Here is a 15,009-nt window from a genome sequence, read left to right as displayed (position 1 = left end):
ATATTGCTGAAAATTTAAAGTACGATGTTTGCAAAGAGTTTTCAACGAATTTTAATCACTAATTCAATAATTGTTATGCTAGGAAATCAAATATTCAAGTTTTGTTATTGGAGAAAGTTCTAAATATGTTTAGGATGTAGTTAGAATGTGTTATTATAGCTGTGAACGATTAGAAGTTGATTGGGAATCCTTGTTGGTTGTTTTTAGGCGGAGAATTCTCTGTAGGCGACTTTTGAATTATTAAAGTGGTCTTGCAGTTTGTTTACACAAGGTACGTACATACCTGTGTGCTTGAAATGTGTGCTAATTGTTGAAACCATGTTGAATTTGTTGGTGAACTTGGTTGTGTTGAGATTTGTTGTTGAACTTGTTATGTTGATATTATTGACGAACTTGGTTATGTTGAAATTGCATGTTTAATACTGTTGGACGGACATATTGAACTTATATTGCATTATGAGAATTGTAACATGTTAGTATGGATGATTGATACAAACTTGTTGGTTGGGAGCACTAGAATTATTCCATATATGTTGGTTGGGATCGATCGATCGTTGTTCCCTTTTTAGCTTTTCACTACTTTATGAGGGCGGTGGACCTTGTTTAGTAAGTTGAAACTTTATACCCATATACAGGGGTTGATCATGGTTAAAGGAAAGGTTGGGTAAATTGGAATGAGTCTTGATTGATGCCTTTATGATCACTTACTTAATTCCAAGATAAAAACAGTTGTGAACAAATGTGGATTGTATGCCTTATGTATTGTTGAGTCATAACAGAGTCTCAATTTGTAAATCATGTAAAGTGAAACTGAGTAGCAATAGCTTTAGACTGTGCACGTCTAAAGTGACGGACAAACAGGAGTTGGGGTTCATGGTGGTAGCCCATGGCCTTTATCTCGGACCGGATTGATCACCGTGTCCTATTTTTATTCAAATGTTCCTCGATATCGCAGGTCTCTGAGGTTACGGAGTCGCGCCCGTACCTCGTCTTCCTTAGTGAAGACCGCCGGACGGACAACTCGGTCCATTGTCTATTTCAACTAAAATAATATTATTGCTAAAAGTCTAGCCTAGTCTAGTCTGGTCAAGTATGGTCGTCAAACTATCATGTTTTGTCTGCCCTTGTGAATATGTGAAAGGAAAAGACAGATTTTTCTTGACTCATCTTTATCATACAAAGACAATAAAAGCGGTAAACAAAAATAGTAGAGTGAAACGGAGTCTACGAGCAAGAAAGCCATGGAATAATAAAAAAAAAAATACAGAGCTCAAAGTTTAAGATGGCTGGAAGAAAAACAAACAGAGTATACATACCAGCAACATTGTAAATCTTGGAAGAGGATTATCTTTCTAAGAACAACTACGTGCGGCAGTACCTCGGCACCTCGGCAAACGGACGACTCGTGCTCCGGACTCGTCGAAGCTGTTTCTAGCGAACCTCACAGCTCCGGCCTTCGAACGTTCAAACAAATACGGACTCAGAGCTCCTCTCGGACTCAGGACGGTGAAAGCGGACGTTCAAACAAATACGGACTCAGAGCTCCTCTCGGACTCAGGACGGTGAATGCGGACGTTCAAACAAATACGGACAGCTCCTCGGACCAACGGACAACAGAATACAATCAAGCTTTTTCAGCTCCACGGACAGTAGGCAGCAACACTCCTCAAGGACAGCTCCAATCGGACTAACGGACAGCTCCTATCGGACTGCTTCTATGGTCGTCGTACGTCAAACACCAAGGCAGGACTTGATTCTCCGGTAAGGTAGAGAATGTTGTTGTTGTTGGTGATTTAAGATTTGACAGATTGAGAGATATTATTTATAGTCTTGGTGGTTTATAATCCTACTACTAGTCAAATTGGAAGAAGATAAATTTTGAGCAAATTCTATCCGATTCCTTTTATCAGTTGCATCAAGCTTGAGTCCTACTTCAAATCAAATTAAAAATGGATATATTTTGAACAAATTACATGGAAATTATTAAGTAGTTTACGTTGCTTGAGTTCTATACCAAGTCAAATTGATGAAGATAAGTCCAGCAAATTTGATTTTATTTGGGTTGTTTACCGGGAAATTGACATCCAGTATAGTTCTTCTCCTATCATTAAAGGATTGACACATTGACATTACTTGTTGCTAAAGAAATGCTATAGCCGTAGGATGTTGAGAAGCTGCTGAAAATTGGACAAGAGTCTCATGCTAAGGAGAATGCATGTAGTTGGATCAGGAAGCACACAAAAAAAGACGGCCCAAAGAAATTAAGAAATTTCTCGTCCAGCCCATCCATCAAAAAATGGGTCAACAACAATTTGGGCCAAAATATCAAATAGTACTCCTATTTCTAACAAAAGGGAAGTTCAGAGTATATGGAAAAAAAATTCCAACAAGATTTCGAGATCGGGCAACGAGTAAACACTCAAAGTATCGTGTACGTGACCGATCCCGATGGGGCAATTTGTAGGCATTAAAAATGTGACAAATGCCATGTCATCAATTGTGGTCCCGAAAAAGTCAAATGTTGACTTCTATTATTTAAATGTCAGATAAATTGTTTAATTTGGGTCATAAATCAAATAAGCCCATTTTGAATCAAATGACGTTCATTTAATAGAAGTGGGTTATTTAAATGAGCTTAAGTAAAAAGGCCCATTAATCCATAAAAGATAAAACCCTAAACCTAAGAGGAGGGTATAAAAAGTTCTCTCTAAGTCATTTGGCGTACAGACTGAACGTAATATTCAAAAACACACTACTCTCCAGAAAACCCTAAGACTGCTTCCAAGCATACAAGTCGACATCAAATCTCGGTGGAAGAAGAACAACAAGCACAAACGCCGTTCTACCTCCATACTACGTCATTGAAAGAGATCAAGGTCGGTGGCCCTCGCTCAAGACGTCCGACAAAACAAATTGTTACGGTTGTAGAGATCGAATCAGTGGATAAACACATTAGAGATTGTACCCAAATACAAAATCAATACAAATTATTTTGTTCACTTATTTTGAGTTCGTTATTTTTGCAGACTCTTAAATTTGTGTTTACAATCATGTCCATATCTAAATTGATATCTAGTATGATCGGTATGTGCAGATCATGTCTATATCAGAACCATCATGTCCAGATCAGAACCTTCATGTCCAGATCAGAACCTTCATGTCCAGATCAGAACCTTCATGTCCAGATTAGAACCGGTAGGTGGATATCATGTTCAGATCATAATCGATCTATACAACTCATGTCTAGATCAGAACCGATCTGTAAAGATTATGTCCAAATCAAAGCCATACGTCCAGATCAGAACCGTTGTGTCCAAATAATGTCCAAGTCATAAACATTATGTCCATATCAAAACCGGTATGTAGTTAAATAATGACTAAAGTCAAATAAATAATTTGTAATTATAACTAGGGTTGTTCATCGGTCCAAACCCGGACCGGACCAGACCGACCCGGATCGGAGATCGAAATTTGATAATTGAAGACCCGAAAACCGGACCGATTATGCTTGGACCGAACCTGGACCGGACCGGTTTGGACCGGTTGTAGACCTATTTCTATATATATTTTATTTTTTCTAAAAAATATGGTAAAAAGGATAAAATATATATAAAAAAACCAATTGTTTAAGGCTTTTTTTGGAAACTAAAATAAAATTTATCACAATATAGTTATATTTACAACATATTAAATGAGATAATTAAATTTTTAAATAGTTTATATTATATTTTATTAAGAAAAAATCGGTTCGGTCTAAACTCGGGTTTTGGGCCGGACCAGATCGGACGGGAACTTGATATTTCTCGACCCGGAGACCGGACCGATTTCCTTCGGTCCTGTCCGGTCCGGTCCATTTTTTCGGTCCATGTAATCCCCCGTAATTTTATACATTTTATTAATATATTTTAATGTATAGTTAATTATATTTAAATAGAATTTACGAATTTCAGAAATAAATATGTAATTTACGAATATTTATTTTTATACATTTTAAATATTTCAATGATTTATGAAATCAAAAATAATTTTAGAATTGATGTTGAAAGAATTTGAATTACGAAAACACAATTAAATTTAGAAAACAATCATAACCGATTTTGGATTCAAATACTAAATCTAAATCCTAATTCTAGCCCAATTGGGTGAAGCCCAAATAATAAAACCCAAAAAAATAATTACTCCCTTCTCTTTCAATTTCACGTAAAAAGCAAAAACAAGAAATCAAACCCTTCTCTCTCTCTTTCAACATTCACGTGAAAACCACTCTCAAGCCTCCATTGTTGTGCACGGCCGCCGTCACCACTCACCGGCGACCACCCTCACCGCAGCCTTCACGCCGGTAACCTCTCTCTCTCTCTCTCTCTCTCTCTCTCTCTCTCTCTCTCTCTCTCTCTCTCTCTTGCTTCGTTCTTTCTTTCTTCCCTTTCGTTTCCTTGCTCCCCTCACTCAAAATTCCTGTTTGTGCGAAACACTGCAGTCGCACGCAACCACAACCGACGCCGAGCAGCAGCAGCCGCCGTCGCTGCTCTCCTCCGACGCCCGGCTTCCTCCACCGTCCATCTATTTCGTCGGCGTCGTTCTCTCTCCTCTCTGTTTCGTCACTACTCCACGCTGGCCATCACCACCTTCGGCAACCAGCCCATCCGCAACCACTACGCGCCAGCCGCGTCTCCTGGCTCGCCTGACCACCGCCGCTGCCGCGCCCTGCCGCCCGCCAGCAACTCCTTTCTCCTCTTTTGGTTGTTTCTTGAACCCTAAGCTAAATTATTGTTTTTAATTACGTTTTAATAATTTAATTTATGTTTCTTGAATTAAATTTATGATTTTTATGATTAAGCTATGAATTTTCAGATTATATATTTTGATTAATTAATAATTTAATTTTCAGATTATATAATTGGATTGAAATAAGAATTTTAATTATTAAAGCATGAATTTTAAGTTTTAATAGTTTTAAAATCATAGTAGGATGATTATAAGTTATTAAAGTTATTGTTTTTATGATTTCAAACATGTTAATTATGGTTTGGGGTAGTTTGAAATTAGTTATATTGCTGGAATTTAAAGTATGATGCTTTGAAGAGTTTTCAACGAATTTCAATAATTAATATAATAATTATGATGCTAGGAAATTAAATATTCAAGTTTCGATATTGGGAAACGTTCTAATTATGTTTAAGAAGGGTTTGAAGCTCCCTAATGTTGCTGAAAATTCAATATGAATTGATATGAGTCTATATTGGTTGTTGTTAGGTGGAGAATTCTCTTTAGGCAACTTTTGAAAGTGTTAAAGTGGCCTATCAATTTGTTTACACAAGGTACGTACATACCTGTGTGCTTGGAATGTGTGCTAATTGTTGAAACCATGTTGAATTGTTGATGAACTTGGTTATGTTAATGTTGTTGATGAACTTAGTCAGGTTGAAATTGCATGTTTGATACTGTGGGATGAACATATTAAACTTATATTGCATTATGAGAATTGTAACATGTTAGTATGGATGATTGATACAAACATGTTGGTTGGGAACACTAGATTATTCTATATGTTGGTTTGGATCGATTGATTATTGTTCCCTTCTTAGCTTTTCACTACTTTATGAGGGCGGTGGACCTTGTTTAGTAAGTTGAAACTTTATACCCATATACAGGGTTGATCATGGTTAAAGGAAAGGTTGGGTAAATTGGAATGAGTCTTGATTGATGCCTTTATGATCACTTACTTAATTTCAAGATAAAAACAGTTGTGAACGAATGTGGATTGTATGCCTTATGTGGTTGTTGAGTCATAACAGAGTCTCAATTTGTAAATCATGTAAAGTGAAACTGAGTAGCAATAGCTTTAGACTGTGCACGTCTAAAGTGACGGACAAACAGGAGTTGGGGTTCATGGTGGTAGCCCATGGCCTTTTCTGGGACCGGATTGATCACCGTGTTCTATTTTTATTAAAACGTTCCTCGATATCGCAGGTCACTGAGGTTACGGAGTCGCGCCCGTACCTCGTCTTCCTTAGTGAAGACTTCTGGACGGTCAACTCGGACCATTGTCTATTTCAACTAAAATAATATTATTGCTAAAAGTCTAGCCTAGTCTAGTCTGGTCAAGTATGGTCGTCAAACTATCATGTTTTGTCTGCCCTTGTTTGTGTTCATTAGTATCATGTTAGGGTTGTTCGTTTAATAGAATCATGTTAGGATTATTATTGATTTAGTATGTAGTACTCAGCTTTGCTGATTACGTGCTTTTGCTTGTGCATGTTGATCATGGCTATGCCTTATTGATCCTGTGATGACCCAATCTTTGGTGAGCAGTCTCTAAGGATCAATAAGCATTGTCCATCTGCAGGTTTGAAGATGTTGCATCATTGGGATCGGGAATAGAGAGCTTGTATTTAGTTTTGATTTGCTAAGTTGACTTGGGTTTGTTTAAATGGACTTTAAACTTGTCATACTATTTATATTTCCTTATTTTCGTTGGTTGATTTTTGAGACTAAACCTGTAATCGATTATTTATAAACCTAAAGTTAGTTTTATGTTTTCCGCTGCAAAATTCTGAATAAGCCGTTACGTTTTCACACGGGCGATAATGCCTTGATAATTCTCTATGTTTTATATTAAAAGGTTATTTTAGAAAAGAGAGAATTGTCGGGGTGTTACAAAGTGGTATCTAGAAGCTAAGGTTTTACTTTAATAAATTTTTAGGCGCCTAACTATCTAGTTATTTAAAATAAAATTCTTAAAAATCGAGCTTCTACGTATTATAGTGTTCAAAAATTGGTACTTTTTTTGGGGGGGCCGATTTCCTTTTATCTTGTTTGAAAGAACATATTTTTTATTTAAGTTCGAAATCAAATTATTTATTCAAGTTAAAGCGATACTTTCGAAATTTTTATTTTTCTTATTATTTATTATTCAAAAAATGAGTACATTTTTTTTTAAAAAAAAAAGAAGTTCAAAAAAAAAAAAAAAAAAAAAAATTTAGCTGTTTCAAGATTTAGAATTCGTTATTTAGGAAATATAAACTTTTTCGAATTAATAACTTTATTTTCGAATTTATTCGCTACGCATTTCCTTAATTTATTTCACTTTATTTATTTTATATTTTTATTTATGTTATTATTCTATGTTATAATTTTCTTATATTATCGTCATTTTACTTTGTTAATTAAATTATTTCAATGCTTTAGTTTATGAGAGATGGGTAGTATAAGAAGGGCACATAAGATAGAATTATATGTGCATTAGTAGCTAGTCAATGATAAGAAGTTGATTGTTATGAACGTGCGTGTACTAAATGTTTAAGTGTTGCATTTAAATCTGCATTAGAGAGATTGTTTGATTCCATCGAACTTATTGCTTTATTGAACTTTGATTATGGTTTGGTTGGGAAATCGTTAGTGAGGCCTTAAGTTGTTTCTTTAAGGAATAAAATATCCCTTTATGAAGAAAGTCGTGTTTGGATGTGAGTATTTTGCTAGATACAAGACCAACCCATCTTAATAAGAGAGACCATCATAGCATCCACTATTGTTCATTGCTTACCTAACCAAAATGCCATACCTAGAACTCAAATATAGGTTTAAAGACATGCATTCTGATGATGGAACACCAAAGTTGATTAAGTATGGGACTAGGGATGGTAGGTAGAGATATGACTTAGAGATCCTGACCACCATTATTGAGGTCGTAGAAAATGGGTTCAAGGAGGGTAGAAACTCATGGAGTCATGCTTGGGATGCAGTTATAGATGAACCTATTAGAGTTGTAAATATCTAGAGGGAAATGATGTAACCGTGGAGAATGAGAATGTAGTGGTTGAGGCAAATAACCCTAACCCAGTGGCCCATGAGCCTACCATTGAGATTCCTAGTGAGTCGGATGTGGAACCTAAAGGTGATGGTGAGGTGGCAAGTGAGTCTCATCAAGATGAAGACATGAAAGAAGACTCATACTCGGAAGAAGAATTCGACGAATATTGAAGATCTAGATCTTACTCCACAAGTATCCAAGGAAAGAATAGGTAGGCAAGATGCCTTAAACATTTGAAGTTGTAATAGTTAGTTAGTTCTTTTATGTTTTAAAGAATAAGTGGCATATCAGCAACGGTTTAAAGTTAAAGCAATAAGAGTTTGAGTTATTCTTTATTCTCTTCAAGGATATAATAAGCCTTTATAGAGTTAGCAATAGAAGTTAAAGTATTCATTTCCAGTTTGAGAATTCCATTATTCGCCAATAATAGTTTATGTTTGTGTCATAGAACCTTTATGTTAATTTGAGGACAAGTGCGTTATTATGGTTTAGAAATTGTTATTAACATTCTTTTGAGGAATAGAGTTAGATTATTGATAATCCAAATGATCATGAGTTTATTTTGGGCACCCGAATGGGAATATTATTACTTATTTGTTGTGATTGAACTTCCATTCATTGGTTTTCAAATTGTATGTCCTTGATGGGGATATTTTCTTGAATGAGTGACGATGATTGCTCTATTATTGGTGTACATTCTTGAATAAGTGTTTGTTGATGCGATTTCTATGATCAAATCTAAATTTCTTTCGTAGAGGGGACATATGAGTTATTTTAGGTCGCACACTAGAATGTCAAGCAATAGTGAGTTAGTTGCTACTATTCGCCTTTTGGCGGGAAGACTGGCTGAAGAGAGAACTGAGCGTCCTGATTCTACTGGGGACATGTTTGAGAGACTAACCAAAGTTAAGCCACCATACTTTAAGAAGCAAGCTGATCCTACCTTTTTAGAGAACTGGGTTAGAGAGTTTGAGAAACTGTTTGGGGATGTGAACTGTCTTGAGAACAGGAGAGTGGGTCAAGTTGTACTGTACTTGGAAGATGAGGCTGATTTGTGGTGGAGAGAAAATGGGGTTAGACTTAGCGCTGTTGAGAGATTCAATTGGGCTTCGTTGTTACTGCCTTAAGGAAACTCCTTTAATGAGAAAGCAAAAGGCACAATAATTGATAAACCTCGTGATGGGATTGGCTAAATTTGTACAAGGCTAAGATAGACGTACTGTGGAATTCAGAAAGTAAATTTAAGGAACCATATTGGAAGATTGACCTCGTATAGATGTTTTGAGAAGTCCAAAAACCTTTAGTTTTTTTTCTGTAATGCAAGTGAGGACTTGATGAATAAGGAGTGTGAACTATTTTTCTGCAGTGTGTTAGAAGTGGGTAAAGAAGTTGGAGTGGAAATCAAGGATGTTGCCATTGTGAGTGGATTCATTGATGTGTTTCTGAGTGAAATTGCAAGTATGTTACCAGCTAGAGCATTTGAGTTCACTATAGAGTTAAATCCTGAAACGACACCTATAAATGATCTAATTAGGACACAATCGCAATAGTTGTTTCGTTAAGGAGTATGTTAGGCCTAGTGCGTCACCGTGAGGAGCTCATGTGTTGTTTATTAAGGAGAAAGATAAGAGTATGGAATTATGCATCGAATTTAGGGAGCTAAACTCCAAGTATCATTTGCCTAGAATAGATGACATATTGGATCAATGAATTGGGCGAGTGTGTTCTCGAAGACTGATTTGTGTTTGAAGTATCACCAATTGAGGATAGCTGATAAGGGACTAAGACCTCATTAGGACTCGTTATTGTCATTATGGGTTTAGAATAATGTCTTTTGGGTTAACCAATGCACCTACCATAATTATGGATTTGATGGATAAGATTTTCTACGAATTCCGAATTAAGTTCGATATTATGTTATTGATGATATCCCGATTTGTTCAAGGAATGAGAAAGAGCATGACAAACACTTGAGAATTACTTGGAGACGCTTAGAAAGAATCTAGTTTTATTAAATGAAGTATACAAATCTTGAAGTCATATGTGTATAAGTGACACCGACGGAAAAGTAAAGGACTAAATTGATTGAGAGCTATGTTACGTAAGGGAATAAATTTAAGAGAAAATTTGAGTGATCCAGGATCGTTAGAAATCATTTGTTGTCTTGAAAAGATGGTAATGTATGAATTGGTGAAAGTGCTAAGAGTTAAGCCCAAGAGTTATACATCCATGAAAGCCGTAATGAGGATCACTAGAAAGAGAAAGCTGAGTAGAAGGAGTTTCTGTAGATCCTACTAAGAATCAAGTTGTGAGTGAGTGACCAACTCCAAAGGAACGTGTCTGATATCCGAAGTTTCCTAGGCCTAGCTGACTATTATAGGGAGTTTGTGAAAGATTTTCGAACAAAGAAAAACCAAGGACCAACTTGTTGAAAAAGGAATCGAAATTCAAGTGGAGTGAGAAATGTGAAGAAGCTTTCCAGATTTTAAAGGAATGTTTGACCTCCGCACCTGTCGTCACGACAATTGAAACCTTATGAAATCAATTACCCTACCCTTGATCTAGAGTTAGTTGTTATTGTGTTCACTTTGAATGATTTGGAGACATTATCTTTATGGGGCAACATTTGAGATCCTCACCATAAAAGTCTGAAGCTTTGGCAAAAAGGTCTAGTGAATCTTGGGGGCGACATTGAAAATGAGTACTGCTTTCCACCTGCGATCGATGGACAAACTGAGATTACTAACGGAAAATATGTTGAGATCCTGTGTTGTTGACTTTAAGGGTAATTGGGAAGACCATCTAAATTCGATTGAATTTCTTGCAACAATAGTTACTATGTGAGCTTTAAGATACCACCTATTGAGGCATTGTGTGGAAAGAAGTGTAGAAATCCCACTTGCTACGATTTTAGTGGAAATATAGCGTTGGGGAAATGATTCGATGAAGTAGAAATATCCAAAGTTATTCCCTGAGATGAGTTACGAGGGCGTAACTCGTTTTCTTTAAGGGGGGTAGAATGCGATAGAAATTCGCGCTTTTTACCTATTTTTATGGTATTTATATGCATTTTTATGCTTATTTTTAGCAACTTATTCATGCTGATGCAAAGTACATAGATTCTCCGCATAAGAAAATGTGTTCGTGAATATTACAAGTAACTTTAAGTTGGCAAAAGAGTGCACATGAGTGGCACAAGTACTTCTCCAATAGGAATAAGTTGAAAACTTTTGAAAAATGTGTGAATTTTCGTGTCAAGTTTCGGGACGAAACTTCTTTTAAGAGGGGTAGATTGTAATCCCCCGTAATTTTATACATTTTATTAATATATTTTAATGTATAGTTAATTATATTTAAATAGAATTTACGAATTTCAGAAATAAATATGTAATTTACGAATATTTATTTTTATACATTTTAAATATTTCAATGATTTATGAAATCAAAAATAATTTTAGAATTGATGTTGAAAGAATTTGAATTACGAAAACACAATTAAATTTAGAAAACAATCATAACCGATTTTGGATTCAAATACTAAATCTAAATCCTAATTCTAGCCCAATTGGGTGAAGCCCAAATAATAAAACCCAAAAAAATAATTACTCCCTTCTCTTTCAATTTCACGTAAAAAGCAAAAACAAGAAATCAAACCCTTCTCTCTCTCTTTCAACATTCACGTGAAAACCACTCTCAAGCCTCCATTGTTGTGCACGGCCGCCGTCACCACTCACCGGCGACCACCCTCACCGCAGCCTTCACGCCGGTAACCTCTCTCTCTCTCTCTCTCTCTCTCTCTCTCTCTCTCTCTCTCTCTCTCTCTCTCTCTCTCTCTCTCTCTCTCTCTCTCTCTCTTGCTTCGTTCTTTCTTTCTTCCCTTTCGTTTCCTTGCTCCCCTCACTCAAAATTCCTGTTTGTGCGAAACACTGCAGTCGCACGCAACCACAACCGACGCCGAGCAGCAGCAGCCGCCGTCGCTGCTCTCCTCCGACGCCCGGCTTCCTCCACCGTCCATCTATTTCGTCGGCGTCGTTCTCTCTCCTCTCTGTTTCGTCACTACTCCACGCTGGCCATCACCACCTTCGGCAACCAGCCCATCCGCAACCACTACGCGCCAGCCGCGTCTCCTGGCTCGCCTGACCACCGCCGCTGCCGCGCCCTGCCGCCCGCCAGCAACTCCTTTCTCCTCTTTTGGTTGTTTCTTGAACCCTAAGCTAAATTATTGTTTTTAATTACGTTTTAATAATTTAATTTATGTTTCTTGAATTAAATTTATGATTTTTATGATTAAGCTATGAATTTTCAGATTATATATTTTGATTAATTAATAATTTAATTTTCAGATTATATAATTGGATTGAAATAAGAATTTTAATTATTAAAGCATGAATTTTAAGTTTTAATAGTTTTAAAATCATAGTAGGATGATTATAAGTTATTAAAGTTATTGTTTTTATGATTTCAAACATGTTAATTATGGTTTGGGGTAGTTTGAAATTAGTTATATTGCTGGAATTTAAAGTATGATGCTTTGAAGAGTTTTCAACGAATTTCAATAATTAATATAATAATTATGATGCTAGGAAATTAAATATTCAAGTTTCGATATTGGGAAACGTTCTAATTATGTTTAAGAAGGATTTGAAGCTCCCTAATGTTGCTGAAAATTCAATATGAATTGATATGAGTCTATATTGGTTGTTGTTAGGTGGAGAATTCTCTTTAGGCAACTTTTGAAAGTGTTAAAGTGGCCTATCAATTTGTTTACACAAGGTACGTACATACCTGTGTGCTTGGAATGTGTGCTAATTGTTGAAACCATGTTGAATTGTTGATGAACTTGGTTATGTTAATGTTGTTGATGAACTTAGTCAGGTTGAAATTGCATGTTTGATACTGTGGGATGAACATATTAAACTTATATTGCATTATGAGAATTGTAACATGTTAGTATGGATGATTGATACAAACATGTTGGTTGGGAACACTAGATTATTCTATATGTTGGTTTGGATCGATTGATTATTGTTCCCTTCTTAGCTTTTCACTACTTTATGAGGGCGGTGGACCTTGTTTAGTAAGTTGAAACTTTATACCCATATACAGGGTTGATCATGGTTAAAGGAAAGGTTGGGTAAATTGGAATGAGTCTTGATTGATGCCTTTATGATCACTTACTTAATTTCAAGATAAAAACAGTTGTGAACGAATGTGGATTGTATGCCTTATGTGGTTGTTGAGTCATAACAGAGTCTCAATTTGTAAATCATGTAAAGTGAAACTGAGTAGCAATAGCTTTAGACTGTGCACGTCTAAAGTGACGGACAAACAGGAGTTGGGGTTCATGGTGGTAGCCCATGGCCTTTTCTGGGACCGGATTGATCACCGTGTTCTATTTTTATTAAAACGTTCCTCGATATCGCAGGTCACTGAGGTTACGGAGTCGCGCCCGTACCTCGTCTTCCTTAGTGAAGACTTCTGGACGGTCAACTCGGTCCATTGTCTATTTCAACTAAAATAATATTATTGCTAAAAGTCTAGCCTAGTCTAGTCTGGTCAAGTATGGTCGTCAAACTATCATGTTTTGTCTGCCCTTGTTTGTGTTCATTAGTATCATGTTAGGGTTGTTCGTTTAATAGAATCATGTTAGGATTATTATTGATTTAGTATGTAGTACTCAGCTTTGCTGATTACGTGCTTTTGCTTGTGCATGTTGATCATGGCTATGCCTTATTGATCCTGTGATGACCCAATCTTTGGTGAGCAGTCTCTAAGGATCAATAAGCATTGTCCATCTGCAGGTTTGAAGATGTTGCATCATTGGGATCGGGAATAGAGAGCTTGTATTTAGTTTTGATTTGCTAAGTTGACTTGGGTTTGTTTAAATGGACTTTAAACTTGTCATACTATTTATATTTCCTTATTTTCGTTGGTTGATTTTTGAGACTAAACCTGTAATCGATTATTTATAAACCTAAAGTTAGTTTTATGTTTTCCGCTGCAAAATTCTGAATAAGCCGTTACGTTTTCACACGGGCGATAATGCCTTGATAATTCTCTATGTTTTATATTAAAAGGTTATTTTAGAAAAGAGAGAATTGTCGGGGTGTTACAAAGTGGTATCTAGAAGCTAAGGTTTTACTTTAATAAATTTTTAGGCGCCTAACTATCTAGTTATTTAAAATAAAATTCTTAAAAATCGAGCTTCTACGTATTATAGTGTTCAAAAATTGGTACTTTTTTTTGGGGGGCCGATTTCCTTTTATCTTGTTTGAAAGAACATATTTTTTATTTAAGTTCGAAATCAAATTATTTATTCAAGTTAAAGCGATACTTTCGAAATTTTTATTTTTCTTATTATTTATTATTCAAAAAATGAGTACATTTTTTTTTAAAAAAGATGCTCCCCTTCCATTTTCGACCTAAGCACGTTGTTAATGTTACATGTGGAATGCTACAATAACAATTTTCGAGAGCTTAATGTTGCGTGTGAAATGTTAAAATATCGATGATACCTCTTGTAAACGTATTTATAATTGCATATTATCAATTACGAGCAAATTTTACTTTGTTTTCTTAGCATTCGCCAAAAAATTGTAAATATGATTTTACGAAATAATTCTACAAAATATATTTTTATACCTTGTAGGATCGTGGGAGTTAGCGTACTGTCCACAACTAATCCCAAACCTTTAAAATGTATGCATTGAAAATATTATGCTTATAAATAGTGTTTTGAGTGTTAAAACCTTGAACTTCACTATTCAGAAGGGATTGAAAATTGAAACCTTCCATTTAGAAGCTCTATATTGACATTTGCAAAGGTCTTGAGTTCAAACCCCCTAACTTACATATTCTTCTTCCTCTTTCCCCAAACCTTTAAACTTACAAAATTGTTCTACGAGCTGACATTATTGGAATAATGAGTTGACATTATTTTAAATAGCAGGGTATTTCAATTGTGACTATTATTAGTAACTAAGTTACATTCTACATTCGTTAGATTAATTCTTAATTACTTAATTAGGCAACATAATTACCCAACTTATTTTGCAAATTGATTTCAATTTCGTAAGGGGACCGCGCGCGCTAGTGCGCAGTCCAACAAGTAGTGAGTTGAAAAATGAGGAAAATGACTAGGTTGATGTGGATGATGAGTTGGCAAAATGAAGGGTGGATGATGAGCATTAGGAATAGTA

The 15,009-nt window shown here is 35.8% G+C and overlaps 1 long non-coding RNA gene across 1 annotated transcript; it reads left to right on the top strand.

The window, feature by feature from the left end:
* Nucleotides 1-201: 201 nt before the first annotated feature.
* LOC130469064 (uncharacterized) lies at nt 202-6,541 on the top strand. The gene is made up of 2 exons (XR_008929443.1): nt 202-271; nt 6,313-6,541. It is a non-coding gene; the product is annotated as an uncharacterized lncRNA (long non-coding RNA).
* The last annotated feature ends 8,468 nt before the right edge of the window (nt 6,542-15,009 follow it).

The sequence above is a fragment of the Spinacia oleracea genome, chromosome 3, assembly GCF_020520425.1.
Source record: "Spinacia oleracea cultivar Varoflay chromosome 3, BTI_SOV_V1, whole genome shotgun sequence".
NCBI classification, from domain to species: Eukaryota; Viridiplantae; Streptophyta; class Magnoliopsida; order Caryophyllales; family Amaranthaceae; genus Spinacia; species Spinacia oleracea.
Note: the sequence above shows the minus strand (reverse complement) of the source record. Positions and strands in the feature narration are given on the sequence as shown.